The sequence below is a fragment of the Molossus molossus genome, unplaced genomic scaffold (genome assembly GCF_014108415.1).
Source record: "Molossus molossus isolate mMolMol1 unplaced genomic scaffold, mMolMol1.p scaffold_m16_p_13, whole genome shotgun sequence".
Classification (NCBI taxonomy): domain Eukaryota; kingdom Metazoa; phylum Chordata; class Mammalia; order Chiroptera; family Molossidae; genus Molossus; species Molossus molossus.
In genome coordinates this window covers 45,572,693-45,595,714 of record NW_023425348.1, presented here as the reverse complement: position 1 = coordinate 45,595,714, position 23,022 = coordinate 45,572,693, and the positions used below count along the sequence as shown (strand labels likewise).

The 23,022-nt window shown below is 39.8% G+C and overlaps 1 protein-coding gene across 3 annotated transcripts in view; it reads right to left on the bottom strand.

Annotated features, from left to right (window-relative positions):
• Window positions 1-23,022, bottom strand: part of FAM168A (family with sequence similarity 168 member A) — a 173,055-nt gene that overhangs the window by 62,260 nt on the left and 87,773 nt on the right. The window contains exon 1 of one of the 3 annotated variants that reach the window (XM_036258312.1): window positions 19,516-19,534. The exons of the other annotated variants lie outside the window; for them this stretch is intronic. The gene's annotated coding sequence lies outside the window, so the exon portion shown is untranslated. Of the gene's footprint in view, window positions 1-19,515; window positions 19,535-23,022 lie in introns of those variants that run through there. 3 annotated transcript variants of the gene reach the window in all.

Here is a 23,022-nt window from a genome sequence, read left to right as displayed (position 1 = left end):
CAAAAAAAATGAAGAAAAGTCCGTTTCAGTGAGGTTCTTCCTTAATTCTATCAGTATAATATGCAAGAAAGCCCAGTTTTTACAGATGTCTGCTTCTTTACACTGGCTGCCAAATGTAATCGGAATGTACATTAGATTTCTGAATTTTACATCTCTGTATATCATTTCATCTCAAAATGTTTCAATTTAAAGATGAAATGAACGAGAACTCTGATTTCTAGGAATCTGCCAAGAGGATCTCAATATAAAAAGGCTTCCACAGTTAACAGAAAGATCTTTTCGTGCCAAAGCTCAACAACCATCTCTTGTGCCTGCCTGTAAATGAGATGCTCATCTGCAAAATGTCACATTCCAACCACTAGCATTAAGCCCAATGAAATAGCTTTACTAAAATGGCTTTTTGTTGATCAAAATCACAACAAAATTGTTTGCAAATAAAACAAAATGTCTTCTTAAGGTTTTTTATTTTTAAAAGGCAAACAAATTTCAGAACAAATCTCCCTTAATATAGAATCCAACTACACAAAGTCCCCGACTTTAGGATGGTGTGAAAGTGATATGCATTCAGTAGAAACCAACTAGGCTAAGCTATGATGTTCAGTAGGTTAGGTGTACTAAACGCATTTTCAACTTATGATACTTTGAACTTATGATGGGTTTATTGGATGTAACCTCATCTCAAGTCGAGGAGCATCTATATTCATTAAACCTTGTAAATACTTGGGACTTACTATATGTCATTTCTCTGCCCTTAGAGAACTTAATTTTTAGTGGGGAAACAACTGTGTGTAAGTATGACTATAATGAAAGTGCTATATTAAAACAAAGTGCTTGAAACAGAGAGAGGATGTCATTTGTTTGGCAGAAGGGTCAAGGAAAGTTTTTATAACACAGCTCTTTAATAGTTTATAAGGATGGAACAAGAGATAAAAAGTACTATTTTTCAGATAAAGAAATATAACCAGAGAAGTTATATAAGTTGTTCAAGATCTTATAGATGGTTAGTGGACAGCCAGGGACTAAAATCTAGGACGTTAGATCCAAAGTTCAATGTCCTTTCCATGACATCATGCTGTTTCACAATCCAGATGTGTTATCTAAAACAACTGCAATTTCAAAACAGCATTTTCCAGCCTTCATACTTCATACTTTACAATACAACGATTTGATCTTCTTTGAATTCCCCTGAACATGCCATACTCTCTTGCCTCTGAGTCTTTTTTAAAAATCTCACCCAAGGATATTTTTCCATTTATCTAGGAGGGAGGGAGGGAAAGAGGGAGAGAAACATCAATGTGAGAGAGAAACACATCGATTGGCTGCCTCCCGTACAACCCTGACCAGGACCAGGGACCAAACCACAACTGAGGTACATGCCCTTGACCAGAATCAAACCCATGACTCTTTGGTCTGCGAGCCAATGCTCTAACCACTAAGCCAAACTGGCCAGGGCATCACCCCTGAGTCTTTTTTTTTAGAGAGAGATAGGAAGGGAGAGGGAGAAAGAGACAGAAACACTGATAAGAAAGAACACTGATTGGCTGCCTCCTGCATGTCCCCCACTGGGGATGGGGCCCACAACCTGGGCATATGCCCTGACAGGGAATCGAACTGGCGACCTCTTGGTGCATGGGCTGATGCTCAACCACTGAGCCACACTGGCCAGGCACCTCTGTGTCTTTATACATGCTGTTTTCTTCGCCTAAAATACCTCCTTTCTCCATCATTTGGGGGTTCTCCCTCATCTCCCCTCTCTTAGTCCAGGTAATTCCTCCTTATCTTTTCACACTCCCAACTGTAAAGACCATGAGAGCAGAGATTTGTCTTGATTATAGTTTTATTCCTAACACTTAGCACAAATTCAGGCACATAGTATGTGCTTGGAAAATTATTTGCTGAATAAATTGATTGAATATCAGTTTCACAACCACACAATACAATGACCTGAAATTACCATACATCTTTGAAGCAAAACTGTAATTTTCTGGAAATGGATTGCTGCAGGCAGACTTTCTATAACTCCCAACCTACAAGAAATAGTTACCCAACATTTCTAGAAACACTGTAACTCACCAATACTCACAGCCCCTCTTTAATGGTTACTTATAAGAGGCTAGATTTGCTATGAAAATATATAAGCTGACTTTATAAGAAGACTTTATATTCTTAGATAAGGCCTGTGATACAGTATAAAAAATACTGGTGCTCCTTTTCAAAAGTACAACTGCCATATTATCTATTACATCTAGTTGCAGAAAGCTAATTGAAAAAGGTCTATGGTCACAACATCCAACAACTTTATTTTTGTTTAGAAGAGAAAACTGAGGCATAGAAGGGAAGGGACTACAGTACCCTAGAAATACATGGCAAATCAGGATCATAAACAAGGCCCTGAAAAAAACCCAGGCCTCCTAACTGTAGACTGGAAGCTTCCCGATATATCACCTTGACACCATTCTCTGGATGAGTAGATGAACAAACAATTATATGGAAAGAAAGATGAATGAACAAGTTAGCTGTATGACAAGGCAGTCCCAGTAAAATCTCCCCTTTGCTGGTCATAAGTCTTGACTGGCATTTTAAATCTGTCTAATGAGTCATAGGATATTAATGCAAGTATTTATTGAAGGGCCCACTGAGTCAAAGTGTTCAACCAGAATATGTTAATTCTCTGAAGCAAACCCAGAAGCCCACTGGGTTGGAAAATTCTCAACATCAAGTTTATAGTACACAAAATCATCCCCTTTCTTGGAGAAGCAACATATGCAAAGTGCTACCTAGCCTTACCATTATTTCATCTGGGGAAACGTCCTCATCACATGTGATTTTCAATGGCCCAGACTTGCAATGTCTATAGGGACACCCGGGACTTTGGGCTATCCTTTTCCCACATCCCGGGTTCTAGAAGGATAATTAGCCTCAAAAGAGTAAGAGTAGTATTAATCACCTTGAGACCATCTGCTACAGGAAAGCAATTATCTCTTCATCTATAAAATGAAAATACTATCATTTACTCTAAAGAATTACTGTGATGAATAGAAAGCCCGAACGACTGAAGCAACAAAGTGACAATCACGTCTCTGTGTTGTAATATTTCATGAGATGATGTAGAATGAACTGTAGAAGAGAAACAGAAGGTATGAAATAGAAAGGAAGAGCTGAAATAGAAAAGAAGGGAAGAATATAGGAAATATTTTAGAGTCAGAAATGATAGGATTTAGAAACTTGGAATGCAGGACTTGATGAGGGAAAAGAAAAAAAAATTAAGGGTTTCAAGGTGAGCACTGAAAGATGGCATTCATTTTTGAAAAAGCAGAGGCAAAGATATCTAATGAACGTCTGGAAATATTGATCTGAACTAACTACCTACAAACCATTATGTTTATTTGTGTAGAGGTTAGTAGAAGTAGTCTAGAAAGGTACAAAGGCAATAAGGAATGATGCAACATGAAGAGTAACAGCATAGTAGAATATACCGTCAGATATAATTCAGAGCTGAGGAGGGCTCCCAGAAAACATGTCTTTAGGACCTTCTCAGTCACTAAAAAAGCAAGCCTGCTTGGCTTCCAAGATGCTTGCTTGCTTCCTTCCTTCTTTCAGTCAAAAAACCTTCACTGAATTTTATTTTATACCAGGACCAGTACTAGCATTATGATATAAAGATAAATACATGCTGGTAAAAAAGGAGGGACATCTGTAATAATAAATAAAAAGTAAAAGAATAAAAAATTTTAAAAAGATAAATACATGCCCTTAAGGACCTTGGAGTTAGCAGAGAAGGGAGACACACAGCTTAAGGACCTTGGAGTTAGCAGAAAAGGGAGACACATAGCGTCAAATAAAGCCACCGGTGTGCTACAGTAGAGACAAATGAGCCCAGGGTCCAGAGAACCTAACTCCATGCACCTCTTCTCCAGAATGTCTTCCCTGAAAATTATAATTACTTAACATTTATGGAATGTTTACTACGGGCCAGGTATTTTTCTAGAGCTTTACATATGTTACTTCCTTTATTTTTCACAACAACCCTATGAAGTAAGTAATATTTATTATTCCCATTTTACCAATGGAGGAACTGAACAGTCTGGCCTATGATGTACTTTTTCCTCTGGACTCCTGTAATCCTCACAAAGCATTTTATATCACTACACAGTACTTTGTGGCATTAGTTTTTTAAAAATACCCCTTGAGGACTACCTGTATCTTCAACCTCTTCTGTGAATGTCCCCTCTCTCCTACCACCTTCTTGCTCTAAGTGAAATGTCTCCTCTGCAACCTTCTCAAATGGGGGCTGGTTTTCTTTCATTCCCCATCTACTACTACTTGAACCCCATTGTTGCTTTCAGACTTTCCTACATACATATATCCAACTTTGAATCAGATATCATCAGATTATAGATCACTCCTTCATCCTTCCTTGTAGCCATTTACTTCCCCCAAATCACTCCCTCTTATGCTTTAAAGATTGTGATTCCTAGCAAACTGTTATTCTCTCAAACACCGTTCTTGCCAGAATTCTTAGTAATTGCATCAACTATAAAAATAATGGTTAAAACACGCTGCCCTAATAGTTACCTGACTTCCTCTCCTCTGTTCATCTCAATTTCCCACCTACCTCAGCCTCTCATTCTCATGGTGATACTCTTGACCTTGGCATTACCAATAATTGCCAATCTTCTATAATCTCAATTCCAAATATCTCATTCTCAACCACTATCTCTTATCTTTCCAGTACACAACACTGTAGTACCCCAACTTTAATAATGCTTCTGCCTATTAGGACATTCAATCTACTGATCCTACCTATGTTTCATTTCCATCACCCTCATCATATCCTCACTTCCATCCGAATTCTGGCTAGTTTAAATTCCTTGGTCAGCCCAGCTGGTGTGGCTCAGTGGTTGAGCATCAACCCATGCACCAAGAGGTCATTGGTTTGATTCCCGGTCAGGGCACGTGCCCTGGTTGTGGGCCAAATCCCCAGTGAGGGGCATGCAGGAGGCAGCCAATCGATGTTCTGTCTCATCAATGGTTCTCTCTCTCTCTCCCTCTCACTTCCTCTCTCTATGAATTAATAAAGAAAAATTATAAAAACAAATTCCTTGGTCAATTTTTATAATCACTCCCTTGGTCCTCTATACTTGTATTAACATTAGCTTGATTAAACCAGAGCTCTGGTTAAATCCAATTCACCATCTAATCTCTGCCTACATTGGTACAGTCTTAGAAGAAAGAAAACACACACAACTATGCTTACTGAAGTTAAACTTTAAACTTATGATCACTAGTTTCAAGTGGGCTCTTACTGCAACCTGACAATCATTCTGTATTTGCCAAGATGACTTACTTTCCTAAACTATCGCGTGCTTTCTCTGCCCTTAGTCCTACTTTCATCTAGTGATTTTGCCTATTTGCCTAAATAAAATCAATCATCCAGAAGATCATTTTTCACAAGATCCCACCATATTTATCTACCAAACTTTATCTGTGCACATATACTATAACTTATCTCCTATTACCATGGACAATAGTCCACGTTCAACTCTCCACTAATATACTATATTCCATCTCCCCACCAAATAAAGGACATTACTCTGGTCATTTCCTGTCTTTCTCCCACATTATCAGAATTTTCCTTTTAGCAGGATAATTCCTGTTAACATGCTACTACTTGTCTAATCAAATATACAAAATCTTTCTTTTTGTTCTTCTTCTTGGATATGTTTTTATTGCTTTTTTTAGAGAGTGGGGAGAGGGGAGAAGACAGAGAGAAATACTGATGTAAGAGAGAAACAGCAATTGGTTGCCTCCTACATGCTCCCTAACCCAGGATTGAACCTGCAACCCAGGTATGTGCCCTGACTGAGAATCAAACCTACAACCTTCTGGTGTATGGGGTTGGGGGGGCACTCTAATCAACTCAGCCACCCAGCCAGGGCCAAAATGTCTTTATTCCATCTAACATGCCAGCTACCAATCCATTTCTCTCCTTCCCTTCACAGCAAAGCTTCTAGAAAGAACTTTTAGCCCTGGCCAGTTTGGCTCAGCGGTTAGAGTGTCGGCCTGCGGTCCGGAGAGACCCGGGTTCGGTTCCCGCTAAGGGCACGTACTTCGGTTGCAGTTTGTCCCCGGCCCTGGTTGGTCGTGCGGGTGGCAGCCACTCGATGTGTCCCTTCACGTCGATGTTTCTCTCTCTCTCTCCCTTCCTCTCTCTCCCTCCCACTCTATCTGTACAAAAAAATGGAAAAAATATCCTCGGGTGAGGATTAAAAAAAAAAAAAAAAAAAAAAAAAAAAGAAAGAACTTTTATAAAATGGGCAAAGGACCTGAATAGACACTTCTCAAAAGAGGATACACAGATGGCCAATAAACATGAAGAGATCACTAATCATCAGAGAAATGCAAATTAAAACCACATGATATATCACCTCAAACTTGTCAGAATGGTTATCATCAATAAATCAACAAACAACAAGCATTGGTAAAGCACAGGGAACACTTGTACACTGTTGGTGGGAATGCAAATTGGTGCAGCCACTGTAGAAAGCAGTATGGAGTCACCTGAAAAAAAACTAAAAATGAAACTGCCTTATGGCCCAGCGATTCCTCTTCTGGGTATTTATCCAAAGAAACCCAAAACACCAATTCAAAAAGACATGGAAACAACCTAAGTGTCCATCGATAGACAAATGGATAAAGAAGATGTGGTACAGCCCTGGTTTGGCTCAGTGGTTGGAGCGTCGGCCCGCGGTCCAGAGAGACCAGGGTTCAGTTCCCGCTAAGGGCATGTACCTCGGTTGCAGTTTGTCCCTGGCCCTGGCTGGGTCATGAGGGTGGCAACCACTCGATGTGTCCCTTTCATGTCAATGTTTCTCTCTCTTTCTCTCCCTCCCACTCTATCTGAACAAAAAATGGAAAGAAAAAACAAAGGTGTGGTACATATATACAATGGAATATTACTCAGCCATAAAAAATAATGAAATTTTGCCCTGGCCAGTTTGGCTCAGTGGTTAGAGCATCAGCCCGTGGACCAGAGACCCAGGTTTGGTTCCTGCTAAGGGCATATACCTCAGTTGCAGTTTGCCCCTGGCATGATTGGGGTTGTGTGGGTGGCAGCCAGTCGATGTGTCTCTCTCGCATCAATGTTTCTCTCTCTCTCTCTTCCTCCCTCTCTCCCTCCCACTCTATCTGAAGATAAATGCAAAAATTTTCTCGGGTGAGGATAAAAAAACATTTTTTTTAATAATGAAATCTTGCTATTTGTGACAAATGAATGGACCTAGAGGGTATTATGCTAGGTGAAATAAGTCAGACAAAGAAAGACAAATGCCATGTGATTTTGCTGATATGTAGAATCTAAACAACAAAATAAACAAAACAGAAACAAACTCATAGATACAGAGAAGAAATTGATGGCTGTCAGATGGGGTTGGGGGATGGGTGAAAAGGTAAAGGGATTAAGAAGTACCAATTGGCAGTTATAAAAATAGTTACAGGGAAAAAAGTACAGCACAGGAAATATAGTCAATAATATTGTAATAACTATGTTTGGTGTCAGATGAGTACTAGACTGATCACTCTGTCAATTATATAAATATATAATCACTCTTACACACCTGAAACTAAGGTAATAAATGTCAAATGTAATTGAAAAAAATTATATATAAAAATGTTCTACATATTAAAAATGTGCTATCTAATACAGTAGCTATTAGCCACATGTGACTACTGAGCACCTGAAATGTGGCTACTGGCTACCATACTGAATAGCACAAGACTACAGCAATAATTAGAAACCTAGATAATAAAGAGGGGCCAAGGTAAAAACTTAAAACAACTCCATTTAACTTCTTTTTCTCACATGTTATCAATGTGCATTCATTCATTTAACAAATATTCATAGCTTAATATGTGCCAGGTACTATTCTAGGTACTGGTGAAACAATAGTGAACAAGAAAAGACAACCACCACTTTCCTCAAAAATCTCATGTTCTAATAAGGCAATATAGTACTGTATAGCGATTAAAAGCAAGGACACTGGCCCGTGTGGCTCAGTGGTTGAGCATCGACCCATGCATCAAGAGGTTGCTGGTTCAGAGCACATGCCCAGGTTGTGGGCCCAATCCCCATTGCGGGGCATGCAGGAGGCAGCCAATCAGTGTTCTCGCTCATCGATGTTTCTATCTTTCTTTTCCTCTCCCTTCCTCTCTCTCTAAAATCAATAAAGAAAATATATTTTCAAAAAGGCAAGGACACTAGAGCCAGAAAGCTTAGGTTCAGATTCTGGCTCCAATACTAACCATCTACGTGTTCTTTGAAAAACACTTCAACTTCTCCATGCCTCAATTTTTTTAATCTATAAAATGTGGATGATAATAATAGTACCACCTAATAGGGTTTCCATAAGGATTAAATTAGTTAACATAGGCAAAGTACTTAGAACAGTGCCCAACTTAAAAGAACTAGCTGTTACTATTATTGTTGGTTTTTGTTGTTATTATGACTGGGAGCAAAACAATCAACAAACAGCAAAAAATATAGCCAGTTAGTGGGATGGCAGAAAAATAAAGCAGGGTAAAGAAACACAGAGTGCTATATAGCAATTACAATTTTTAAGAAGATAGTCAGGGAAAGGCTCAATGAAGTGACACCTGAGAAAAGACCTGAAAGAGGAAGAAAAGGAACAAGCCATGCGTATATCTGGGGAAGAATTTACTACCCTTACGAAGTACTTGGTATTACTAACACCATTTTATAGATGAGGTTCAGACTAAGGAACCTGTCCAAGGTCTCATGGCTTATAAAAATGACTGAGCCTGGAGTCAAGTCCAGTACTGTTGACTCCAATTCCTTCTCTACCACTGGACCGTGTTGGACCTCCATTCCTTTCTGAGGTGAAATAAGACCAAAAAAAAGTTTTTGTAAAAATATTTTTACTGATTTTTAGAGAGAGGGGGAGATAAAGAGAGAAACACAAACGTGAGACAAAACTTTGATCGGCAACTCAGGCATGTGCCATGACTGGGAATCAAACCAGCAACATTTCAGTGCATCAGGACAATAACCAACCCAGTGAGCCACACCAGCCAAGGCCCAACAAATTCTTTTCACATCACTTTCCTCGTCTGGCATTGAGATTTATAAATTCATTATTACTAGACAAGATCTCTGGGTTAATGAATTAACCAAAGGAGTTAAAGGCACTGGCAAGAACACACCCTGCCCACTCTCACATGCACTCTCACCCACTGCTTCCTAAGCTGCTACACACCAGGACCCCCATGTTAACTGCAGGGTGCACAGAAAACAAGTATTTATCAAGACCAACAAGGCTCAAACACCAGGAAGGAGAGGTAAATTATACATCAGAAATAAAGGCCACTGTTTCCAACCAGGCCTTTGAGGGGAAAAGCTCTGCTAGATGTGCACTGCGGGAAAACTATGATCAAAAGTTGGGTTCAACCTACTGAACCTTTCTAATGTAAACCTGGTATAAAAGATCTATAGAAATGAGGGGGAAAAAAATAAAACTTAATAGGCTCACTTTATCTGTAAGAAAGTCAGCGATTCAAAAATATTTTCAACAATGTTTCTCTGTATGTTTTACCTGTGCCCACAAAATCTCTGTGAAAACACTGGCAATTTATTCCAGAATAATACCTAGTGCTCCCAGGAGCAGTTGTCCTCCCATACAACTTACTGGAAAAGTCATTTCCATTCTCTGGGCCCCATTTCACTCATCAGTTAGAAGCAGAGGCTAGACTAGATATTACTTAAAGATTCCATCTTTAGCCCTTTATAGCACATTATATTACAATAATGACACAGTACCCCTGCAACTTCAGACTCTGACCAAAAAATTCATTCATTCATCAAGCTAGGCACTGAAAACACAAATATAGCCCTGGCCGGTTTGGCTCAGAGGTTAGAGCGTTGGCCTGCGGTCCGGAGAGACCCGGGTTCGGTTCCCGCTAAGGGCACATACCTCGGTTGCAATTTGTCCCCAGCCCTGGTTAGTTGTGCGGGTGGCGACCACTCGATGTGTCCCTTTCACATCGATGTTTCTCTCTCTCTCTGTTCCTCTCTCTCCCTTCCACTCTACCTGAACAAAGAATGGAAAAATGTCCTCGGGTGAGGATGATAAAAAAAAAAAAAAAAAAAAAGAAAACACAAATATACCAAATAACAAATTCAAGAAGGTGACACATATATTGCTTTCCTATTCACATACATATATATTTCAGTTATTTTTCTATTAAAAAAAAAAAACTTGACTCCAAAATTCTGTAGTTTTATTTTTTCTAATCACGCTTAAGAGAGTTGTAAATCTTTTATTATTATATATGTACTATATCTAGCAACCCCCACCCCACCTCCACACCTAAAAAAAAAAACTCTCCCTATTAAATCATAGCTCATACTTATTTTCCCTTCTTTAAATCACTCATAGCTTGAATGACTCATTTAGGATTTTTTTTCCCATCAGTATATGATGGGAGCACATCTAATTTGTACATGTCTTTTTGTTATACCCAAGCAACCATTAGTTTCTTGAGAATAGACCCAACACCTTATTTTTCTTTTCATCTCCAGTAAGACTTTTTATTATAATTTGTTTATGATCCATACCAAGACTAATCCAAAAGAATATGAAGTGATTCACCTTATAAGGATGTAAAAATAAGACAATGAAAATAAAAATGAATAAAAACCAGCTGGGACATAGATTCTAAATCATATGATCAAAATTCACCTCCTAGCCTAACCAGTTGTGTCTCAGTTGGTTAAGCACCATCCTATGCACCAAGAGGTCACCGGTTCAATTCCCAGTCAGGGCACATGCCCAGGCTGTGGGCCCAATCCCCAGTGGGGGGCATGCAGGAGGCAGCCAATCAGTGTTCTCTTTCATTGATGTTTCTCTCTCTCTCTCCTACCTTCTTCTCTCTCTAGAAATCAATAAAGAAAAAAAAATTTATAAAAAGAAAAATTACCTCCTATGTTTGCCATTTATTGGCCAGGTGATTATTGGCAAGTTATGACCTCTCTAATTAATTTGCTCATCTGTAAGAAAACATACAATGCCATTATGTCACAAACAGCCAGTAAAGCACAGACATTAATAGAACCAGCTGTGGAGCCAGATACTGTCTGTTAGATTCAAATCATACCTCCATCACATATTAACTGTGTGATCCTGGGCACCTTACTTAATTTCTTTGGGTCTTAGTGTCTTCATATGTTCCAAATGATGATAATACAACTTTTACAGCTGATATAAAAGTTAAATGAGCCCTGGCCAGTTTGGCTCAGCGATTAGAGCATTTGCCTGTGGACCGAAGAGTCGCGGGTTTGATTCCTGGTCATGGGCACATATCTCAGTTGCAGGTTCAATCCCTGGGGTCATGTGGGAAGCAACCAATTTGATGTGTCTCTCTCACATCAATGCTCCCCCCCCCCCATCTAAAAATCAATGGAAAAATATCCTCAGGTGAGGATTTTTTTAAAAAATTAAATGAAAAAATATATGTAAAGCACTTAGCACAGTGTTGGGCATACAGTAAGTACTCAATAAAAAGTAACAATTCATAGCAAGCACCATATCCAAGTTGTTTATGAAAATGTGTTATATAAGGGGGGGAAAGGCTCTGAAGTTTAAAGTGCTATGAAATGTTTGGAATACTTATTACATTACTCATATTCTAAACTATGAAGCAAATTAATAAAAATGAGGAAAAACCATGTCTAAAGACAGTTGTCTTAAACAATTTCTTTCTAAATACAGATCCTTATAGCTCTTTTACATTTCTGACCTTCTTCCAAATATCTTTAATACTGCAGTAAAGAAGGAGTGAAAATGCAATTTATGTACTTACAACTGACAGAAAAGGTGAGGCTTGGGGGTTTTCTACTAAGCTGGAACAAAACTTCCATGTCCCCTCCTTTGAGCCCTGAAGAATGCCTATGCCAGAATGAATAATCTATAGTTGCCAGGAACGCCAGTTTAAATGGAGGCAGCTGGTTGGGTTTGGCGGTTTATTTGTTCTGGTTCTATTAGAACACAGTGGTATCTTCTGGGTCTCAGATTGCTCTGCAGGATGACAGAAGGTACAACCAGAACATAAGAGAGGACATAAAAAGGACACAAGAAAAATACTTAAAAAGCCAGTGTAGCCCTAGCTGGTTTGGCTCAGAGGTTAGAGCATTAGCCTGCGGTCCAGAGAGATCCGGGTTCAGTCCCCGATAAGGGCGCATACCTCAGTTGCAGTTTGTCCCCGGTCCTGGTTGGTCGTGCAGGTGGCAGCCACTCGATGTGTCCCTTTCACGTCGATGTTTCTCTCTCTTTCTCTCCCTCCCACTCTATCTGAACAAAAAATGGAAAAATGTCCTCGGGTGAGGACTAAAAAAAAAAAAAGCCAGTGTAGCATGATTTCCAATGAGAACTGTTTCATGAGCATGTGCTGAATAAGCCAGTATGTGTGCAGTCACTGTGATATAATTCCTCTTTAATGCATTATAATCTGTGTATGTGAAGAATGTCAAAGAAAAGGCTGATCTGAGTCCCATATACAGAGTAAGAACCAGAAGAGCCTTCAGAGGTTAACCAGCCCAGCATTATTATTATTATGGATGCAGGAACTAAGGAAGAGAGGCTTATTCATGGCCACACAGACAAGGAGTAGAGCTGAAATCAGAACCCAAGTCTAAGCCGACTATGGAATTTATTATAAAGTATGTAGGAAGAAAACATATTACAAATCTTATCATTTGTGAACAATCTCGAGAGATGGCTTAAGAATCCCCAAATTTCCTTAGGTAAATAAATCTCTCCCTCCCACCACTGCCTCACCAAATCCTTTTCAAATGCTCACCTCAGTAAAGTGGGAAATTACAAACTGTCATAGACCTTTGAGGCTGCTCAAGAATAGCCAGAGCTGCATATGGTAAGTTCATCAAACTAAAATGTCTAAAACAAAGCCCCAATTTGTAAAGGGTAAAAAGGCAGAGAGCTCACTACCTAGCTACTGTCCAGGGTTCCCATACTCATCTTTGAAAAGGGAGCCTATCTTCAGTGATATTAATGGAAATAAAAATTAAATCCTTAAATCTAGAATTCTAGCTTTTAAAACCTATCCCCAATCTCTACTCTCCAGCACTCCACTCCTCTTCAACAATGCTCTAGACAAATTAAGCAGGTGCTTGGCTTTTCCACTTTGTTTCAAGAGGAAGAGAAGTGTGTGCTCACTTTTTCCCACAAACCTCGTGTCATCCCTGTAAATTCAAATCCTAACCATCCTTTAGGCCCAGCTCAAGACTCCAGTAAGCTTTCTTTTCTTTTTTTACTAAATGTTTTTCTTTATTGATCTTAGAGAGAGAGGAAGAGAGAGGGAGAGTAAGATAGAAACATCGATGAGAGGGAACATCGATTGGCTGCCTCCTGCATGCCCCCCACTGGGGATTGGGGGGATTGGGCCCACAACCTGGGCATATGCCCTGACCAGGAATCAAACCGGTGACCTCTTGGTGCATGGGGTCTACCCTCAACCACTAAGCCACACTGGCTGGGTTCCAGAAGGCTTTCTTTAAAAACCCCAGCCTTGACCGGTCCCGGTGCACCATGGGAACATCATGACGGGGCACAGGCTTCCCCTGCACCCGGAGCAGTGGTGTTGCGGCTCAGGCCACATGTGCAGGAACTCCAGCTGTACAGTGAAAGTCCTGGCTGCTGCCTGGAGGGGGCGCCACCGGGGCAGGAAGGGGTGGCTCTGGTGTGGACTGGGCTGCTCCATGATGTCCCTCAGGGTCAGTACTTGTCCTGGAGAGAGCAAGGGCTTGATCAGCAAGTGTCTTCAGGAGTGACAGAGGCGTGTGATCAAAGTTCATACCAGGAGTGAAGGGCAGATGGACACGGTGCCCAGTGGGGATGCCAGAGGACAGGACATGGATGAGCGATCCAGCCTGAGGCGCAGGACCTGGCTCAGATCACAAGGACCCCTAGACAAATCCCAAATGAGGAATTTTCTGTTAAAGAAAGGAGTGGGGACTGCATTTCAAAAATGTCCATGCGTACAAATCAAAAAGAAATTGAGAACATGTTCTGGATTAAAGGAGAGTAAGAGATGTAACAACTAAATGCAATAAGCCAACTCCACCTCTAACTAGTCCTGTACTGAAGGGAAGAAGGTGGAAAACCTCCTGGGTCAACAGAGAAAATGACTATGGAGAGCGGAATGGACACAAATCTTCTATCAACACTGCACTTGCTGAGATTGATAACTACTGTTGTTACGTATAATTATGTCCTTTACTCAGGCAATACAGACCCAAGTGTTAAGGCCCATGACACATGCGATTATAGTCAAATGGTTCAGAAGAACATTACAGGCGTTATGACAAACACATCTACACAGAGGGAGAAGAAAGATAAAGCAGACAGGGCAAGATATTTACAGTGTTAAGTGGGAAAGACTTGGTGCTGGTACTATTTTCTTTCTTGCAATTTTTTTGGTGATTTTGAAATTATTTCCAAATAAAGTTAATTAAAAAATAAATAAAATAAAAATAATTTTAAAAATAATAAAAACCCCAGCCTTGCCCTGGCTGGTCTGACTCAGCAGTTAGAGTATGGACCCACAGACCAATGAGACCCAGGTTTGATTCCAGCCAAGGGCATGTACCTCGGTTGCGGTTCGTCCCGGCCCTGGTCGGAGTTGTGTGGGAGGCAACCAGTCTATGTGTGTGTGTCTCTCTCTCTCCCTCTCTCCCTCCCTCCTAATCTGTCTAAAGATAAACGGAAAAATGTCCTCGGATGAGGATTTAAAAATATGAAAATAAAATAAAAAGCCCAGCCTGGTGGCTCAGTTGGTTGGAACGTTATCCCATACACCAGAAAGGTTGCAGATTCGATTCCCAGTCAGGTAAAATACCTAGGTTGTGGGTTTGATCCCTGGTCAGGGCGCATACAGGAAGCAACCAATAGATGCAACATCTCTCCCTTTCTCTCTCTCTCTTCCCCACTTTTCTCCCTTCTCCTTTCCTTCCTTCCACCTCCCTCCCTCCCTTCTCCCTCTCTAAAATCATTGAAAAAAATACATATTGCTATGGGTACTTAGAAGAGGCAAGAGCATGTGGTCCCAGAAAATTTAGAGTGTAAGGCACCTTCAAGGTCAGTCAGTGAGTCAACATATTTTTTTAAAGCAACATAGTAGTAAACAATCTCTTCCCATCCCAATCTCTGCACCCTCAGCTTTCATACAACTAGTCTAGAATCCAGGTCACCTGATTGCTAGAGGCTATTGTTCTCTTTATTATTCCAATTTAAAGAGTTATAAACCAAACAGAAATAGATGCTATACATAAACAGTTAAAGGACAGTGTTTATTTGGGGGTAGTCTTATATCATGATGGATTGTGCTTGCCCATTAGTTTTCTGAAGGTACACTCCTAAATAAACTTTTCTGTCTCAAAAGGAGATCAGGGGAAAACAACTCAGAAATATCTAACACTACAAAACCTTGGTCTTGACTCAGAGATACCATTTACCTTTTGAAATACCTGATACAACCTTCAGTATTTTTTTTTGTTTTTTGTTGGTTTCTTTTGTTATTGTTTGTTTATTGATTTTAGAGAGGAAGGGAGGATAGATAGAAACATTGATAAGAGAGAACATCCACTGGCCACCTCCTGCATGCCCCCCACTGGGGACCAGGCCCACAACCTGGGCATGTTCCCTGACCGGGAATCGAACCAGCAACCTGTAGGTGCATGGGTTGATGCTCAACCACTGACCCACACTGGCCGGGCTGACCTTCAGTATTTTTTATCATAAAGGCAAATACTGTACCTTTTCCATATAAGATAAGAAGAATAAGCCATTCATGTTGAGGTCAATTACAGAAAAAGAAGATTTAAAACAATTTCTTTCAGTATGGTCGCAACTTAACAATAAATGCCTTTGAAAAAGACTGGGCTTTAGGAAACAAGAAAAAAAAAAAGAGCAAATTAAATATAAAATGAGCAAAAAATATATAAATAAATAAAAATAAAAAATGAGCAAAAAAAGAAATAAGAATTAAAATTAAAATCACTGAAATTGAAAACAGAAAATCAACAAAACCAAAAATTGGTTCTTTGAAAGATCAATAAAATAAATAAGCCTGTAGCCAGGCTAAGAAAAAAGGAGAGAAGACACAAAATACTAATACTAGACATGAAAGAGGGGCATCATTACAGATCCCATGGAAATTAAAAGGATAATGAAGGAATATTACGAACAACTCTAGATGAACAAGACCAATTCCTTGAGAGACATCATCTGCCAAAATTTAAAAAAGAAAAATGATCTGAATAGACATATCTATTAAAGAAATTAAATCACGCCCTGGTCAGTTTTGCTCGGTGGTTAGAACGTCGGCCTGCGGACCAATGAGTCACAGGTTCGATTCTGGTCAAGGACACATATCCCGGTTGCAGTTCATCCCGGCCCTGGTCGGGCTGTGTGGGAGGCAACCAGTCAATGTGTCTCTCTCTTCCTCTCTCCCAGTCTATCTGATGATAAAAAGAAAAAATATCCTCAGGTGAAGATTTTTTAAAAAAGAAATTAAATCAATAATTAATTATATTCTAAAACAGAAAACACCAGGTCTACATGGGTTCACTGGTGAATTCTACCAAACATTTAAGGAAGAAATTACACCAATTCTCTACAATCTATTTCAGAGGATAAAAACATAAAGAATACTTCCTAACTCATTCTATAAGTCCAGCATTACTCTATAATACCCAAACCAGGCAAAAACATTACAAAAAAAAGAAAACTACAGGCCAGTATTGCTCATGAGCATAGTTGCAAAAACCCTCCAAAAAATTATCAAATCAAATCTAAAAATTATACACCATGACCAAATGGGATTCATCCCAGGAATACAAGGGTGGTTCAACATTCAAAAATCAATGAATATAATCCACCACATCAACAGACAGAAAAAGAAAAGTCAGTGGAGCCAAGGCTGTCAGGTTCACTATTGAATTCTCAGTGTCTAATACAATGGCCAAACTTGGTACAGAGTAGTACTCAAAATATAGCCCAACCTTGGAGATTGAGGGTTCAGTTCCAGAACACCCCAATAAAGGGAGTATCACAATAAAGTGAGTTGTAATGTTCTTGCTGGTGGAGGGTCTTGCCTTCAATTTGTAAAGAAAAATCACAGTATCTGTGAAGCACAATAAAGTGAAGCACAATTAAACAAGGTATGCCTGTACATTTGTTGAAAGCCTGAATAAACGAAGGAGCTGCTTAATTTTTTTTATAGGTTTTCTTTCTCTAGCAAGTGACAGAACCAGGATCTGAACCTCTGCCTCTGTATACTCCAGGGGTGTCTGTTCAGGGATGATAGAGGGTAATATACAAGAGCTGCATCCATTTCTCAGAGAAGATTTGGTATTTTCCAAAGATTGCTACTAGCCCAACCAATAAGATGTAGTGGAAGTAATGTTGTGTGACTTCCAAAGCTAAGCCAAAAATAGCCATTCATCTTTTGCCTGATTCTCTTGGACTTTCTCTAAAAAGAGGAGGATCCTTCATTCTTTCAATAAATATTTGTTATGAATTCCTACTGTCAGGCTCTAGACATTGTGTTAGGCACTGAAAATGCCATACAAACCACTCAGACACTGCCGCTATCCTCACAGTTTATACTAGTGGAGGAAAGAGATGAATGAAGGGCAGGTGGGACAGACTAATACATCCTATAATTACAACATGTGAGAGATGCTCATAAAGAAGCAAACATAGATGCCGCCATGACCAGTTTGGCTCAGCGGTTAGAGTGGACCAAAGACCAAAGACCCATGGACCAAAAAGTCACAGGTTCAATTCCGGTCAAGGGCATGTACCTCAGTTGTGGTTCAGTCCAGGCCCTGGTCAAGGTCGTGCAGAAGGCAACCAGATGATGTGTCTCTCTCACGTCGATGTTTCTCTCTCTCTCTCTCTCTCTCTCCCATTCTCACACTCTATATAAAGATAAGTGGAAAAAAAAATATATCTTTGGTTGAGGGTTTAAAAGAGAGAAGTAAACACAGAGATTTGCTTAAGAATGGCAAGACAAGAGAGAACACTTTTAAGGTGGTGCTATTTAAACAAGCCATAACAACCCTGGCTGGTTTGGCTCAGAGATTAGAGCATTGGCCTGAGGTCTGGAGAGATCCGGGTTCAGTTCCCACTAAGGGCACGTACCTCGGTTGCAGTTTGTCCCTAGCCCTGGTTGGGTCATGTGGGTGGCAACCACTCGATGTGTCCCTTTCACGTCAATGTTTCTCTCTCTCTCTCTTCCTCCCATTCTATCTGAACAAAATATCAAAAAATGTCCGTGGGTGAGGATTAAATATATATATATATATATATATATATTTAAACAAGCCATAACAGAGAAGTAGTTAACCTAGAGGGAGGAGAAGGAAAACATTTTAGGGAAAGGAATAGCATGGGCAAGGCACTGAAGCAGAAAAGAACTTGATATGCTCTCAGAGGAACTAAGACAATGAACATGGCGCAAACAAGGTGAAGAATAGCACAAAAAACAGCACAGACTTTTGAAGCAATAGTATTGGTTTAATCATAGATTAGTGAGTGTAGCATATCAGATTCACCTCTTAAAATTATAATTTAAATACTATTTTAAAATCAGCTTTATGTAACTTCAGATATAAAACAAAAGAACTCAACTAGTAAATGCTTATGTAACTTCAGATATAAAACAAAAGAACTCAACTAGTAAATGCTAATACTGAATACAGTCGTCCTTCGCCACTTCGTGCTTCAGCTTCACTCTATCGCAGTTTTTTCAAATATATTCATTAAAAAGTTGATCCAGCCCTGGCCGGTTTGGCTCAGCGGTTGGAGCGTCCGCCTGCGGTCCAGAGAGACCCGGGTTCGGTTCCCGCTAAGGGCACGTACCTCGGTTGCAGTTTGTCCCCGGCCCTGGTTGGTCGTGCGGATGGCAGCCACTCGATGTGTCCCTTTCACATCGATGTTTCCCTCTCTCTCTCTTCCTCTCTCTCCCTCCCACTCTATCTGTACAAAAAATGGAAAAATGTCCTCGGGTGAGGACAAAAAAAAAAAAAAAAAAAAGTTGATCCAGAAAGTGAGTATGATAGAGCACGCGCTTGGTTGTCTGAGTCAATTATACACCCCCGTATTACAATTAAAATTAAAATTAAAATGACTGTACATATGGACTGTAGGCCTATGTATTGGAGTACCTCAGGAATCCTTCAATACCAGGTGCAACCACTAGAGTCTGGAATGGATTAACCGCAATAAAAGAGGGACGACTGTACCGTATAACTAAATGTAGTCATATAGCAAGCACATTTTTCAAAAATGAGACAATTTCCAAGACAAAAGAAGATATGGTTTGAAGGTCTTCCTGTAATTAACCTCTTTAAGATTTCAGGACACAAAAAGACAGAACTGACTTTCTCATTGCCTCATTAATGGTACATTTCATAAATCATACCTGATTTGACCTAGATTTTTTTAGCAGTCATCTCAAAATATTTCATTGACACCATAATCCTTAAATGGGGAGAATGATCAAGCCTGTCACCAAAGGATGCCCTATCTAAAAAGAAACAGATCATCCAGAATGTCAAAGGAGCTTCTTATATGCCCTGCCCAAAGGCTTTGCCCTCTTATCAGATGTCAAGCTCATGATAAAAAAAAAAGAGAGAGAGATGGGTTTTACACATTATTCCACACTACTGTCAAATATCTATCCCTGAAAAAAACCATTATAACTACCTTATAACAAGATTCTTTGGTCTAGAAAAGTGTCTCTTACATTGGTTGAAAACTAATAAGTTCCAAGTTATAGATGAACTGATAAAATTTTATTATGGTACTGTAGTTTCAAGAAATATATGTGCTATTATTTTTTAAAATTGTTTTTTTTTAAGAGAGGAAGGTGACAGAGATAGAAATATCGATGTGAGAGAGAAACATCGATCAGCTGTCTCTTGCAGGCTCTCTACTGGGGATCAAGCCCACAACCCAGGCATGTGCCAGGTCTGACTGGGAATCGAACCAGGACCTCTCAGTCCATGAGACTGACGCTCAATCCATTGAGCTACACCAGCCAGGCTGTACTATTATTTTATTAGTAAGATTGATTTTAGTCTTATGATTTGAAAGGATTGGTAGCTTTTCCTATTTGTGCAACCTAGCTTTACACATTCATGGTATGATATGAGAATCATAAAAGGAGCCCTTTGCCTCCTCTCCAGGACAGTCATAATAACAGGCATCCTATTTTCTTGTCTGTACTGTTGTTGCAACACCTGTGGAACCCTCTAAAAGGACTGCTCCGCCGGAACAAGAGAGCTGAGACACTCCCACCACTACCCACCTTCTGGTCAGGAGCACTAGACCAGGCTAAAAGCCCCTCCCCCCTTTTCCTCCCAACTGAGCCCGGGGTGATGATAGGAGACAAAAATAAAGCTCTGTTCTTGTTTTTCCTCATATTTAGTTGCGACATTTTCTCTAGTAACAGAGCTCTTGTTTTCATCTTCAGAACTAGGAAATTAGTCTTTAACTGGATAAAACAACCACATAGCAGCCTCACCAGTGAAGAAAATCAAGGGAGCTTGCAGCTAATGCCTGTGGACAAAAATGCTTTAATGGTAATAACAGTGAGGAAGGGGGTAAGTTAGTATTTAAAGTAAACCACTACACCACTGACTCATTCTGAGGCCTTCACTCTGGGTTTGAATCTTGTAGTTGGCACATTAGGGCAAAGAATGATTCTCCAGCACTAGACAATGGCATTCCTCACTGAAAATAAAATTCTCATTTACGATGGATGAGAGAGAAATCATTTGCAGAAGGACCCAAAGGACTACCTGAGGCACAAGAAATTGGGGAACACTAGAGTTCAACAAAGATGTCTAAGAGGGAATTCTCAAGGAAGCTGAAATTGCAGCTGAGAAAGGAAGGAATCCTACTATACTAAAAGGAGAGAGGGAAAAAAAAGTAATGAAGCAGTAGCTTGCATTCAAGTTCTTCGACTCCCAAACCTAGGTTGTGACTTCCCTTTATTATGACCATGAGTATTTTGACAGGAGCCAACGATCAATTTTTAAACTGAAAAAAAAAAAAAAAAATAGGTCAATGCAATTCTTTTAAGAGATCTATCCTTATTCCATCAAAAGAAAAGAAAATGGATATGGCTGTCTACTGGAGTTTCAGAACCCAATTTTATGGTAATTTATTACCCCAGCATCAGCCTGGGTCATTAGGCTCTTGTTTGCTATCTCAGGCACTTTGCAGTGTCCCAGATGCAGATGCTGTAACAACCAATATAAAAAATACTGAGAGGGCTCTGTTGGGAGGACTGGCTTTCATTTGTATGAACATTACCAGCAAACACTCCAAGGCAGGGCGGGGCAGAAAGGGTATTGGTGAGAGTCACAGAGCCAGAGCTGAAGTATCTGCTCCTTTAGCTATTCATTCTAAAACTTTAAGTCCCTAACTCTCTGGACCTTATTTTCCATGTATGGTAATAACCCTTTACTTCATAAGTATATAGTAAGTACTAAAAGGCTTATAACAAAAAGCAGCAGTCCCCTGACTTCTGATTTCTGCTTCCCAAAGGCAATCACTTTATTTATTTTTTTAAATCCTCACCTGAGGATATTCTTCCATTTATCTTCAGATAGTGTGTGTGTGGGGGGGGGGGGGGCAGAGAAACATCGATGTAAGAGAGACACATCAAATGGAATGGTTGCCTCCCACATGACCGCGACCACAGCCAGGGACCAAACCGAAACCGAGGTACGTGCCCTTGACTGGAATTGAACCAGAAACTCTTTGTTCCATGGGCCAACACTCTAACTGGCTGAGCCAAACCAGCCAGGGCCGAAAGGCAATCACTTTAAACATTTAGCTCTTTCTCTTATTATTTATCTCTTTCTTTAAAAAAAAAAAAAAGGCTTATACTGGCTTTTTGTCTATTTTAGTCACTATTTATCTTTCTGTTAAGAGGATTTGTTCTTTTATACCATGATCAACACCCCCACAACCACCCATACATATGTACACACACTTCACTTTTACTAATATAGTCACATCACAATTTAAAAATTTTTAGAATATACCCATTCCATGGAACATTACTCAGCAATCAAAAGGAATAAACCGTTAATGCACACAACCATCTGGACAGATGTCAAGGGCATTATACTAAATGAAAAAGGTCACATACTATATGATTCCACTTATATACTTATCTTGAAATGATAAAACTATACAAATAGAAAACAAATTAGTGATCATCAGGAGTTAAGGGTATGATGGGGGTGCTATGATCATAAAGGGACAGCATGAGGAAAATCAAATATTCTGTATCTTGACTACAGTGGCAGTTACACAAATCTATACATGTGATAAAATAACACATTTCACCAATGTCATTTTCCTGGTTTTGATACTGTACTGTAGTTACAAGATCTAACCACTGGGAAAAACTGGATATATAGAACCTCCCTGTACGATCTACCTCTACAACATCCTAAAAACTAATTATTTCAAAATAAAATGGTTTTAAAAGTTAATATTCAGAGTTTACATAATTCTAATTTTCACAGTTAAGCCACATAGCATATTATGACTACACTGCCTTTCTTGAATAACAAGAATTCTAGTTTTTCCTAGAATAGCTGCCTCATTTTTAATTTTCCTGTTTTTAATGTCCTTTTCCCCAATTCATCTCCAAATTCTCCAAAGTAACATTAAGGCTCCTTTTAACATGGTCGATCATACATGTCAGATAATTTATTGGTTTCCTTTTATCTTTTCTTTAAAATCTCTCTCTTGGCCCTGGCCGGTTTGGCTCAGCGGTGAGAGCGTCGACCTGCGGTCCTGAGAGACCCGGGTTCGGTTCCCGCTAAGGGCGCAAACCTCGGTTGCAGTTTGTCCCCGGCCCTGGTCGGTTGTGCGGGTGGCAGCCACTCGATGTGTTCCTTTCACA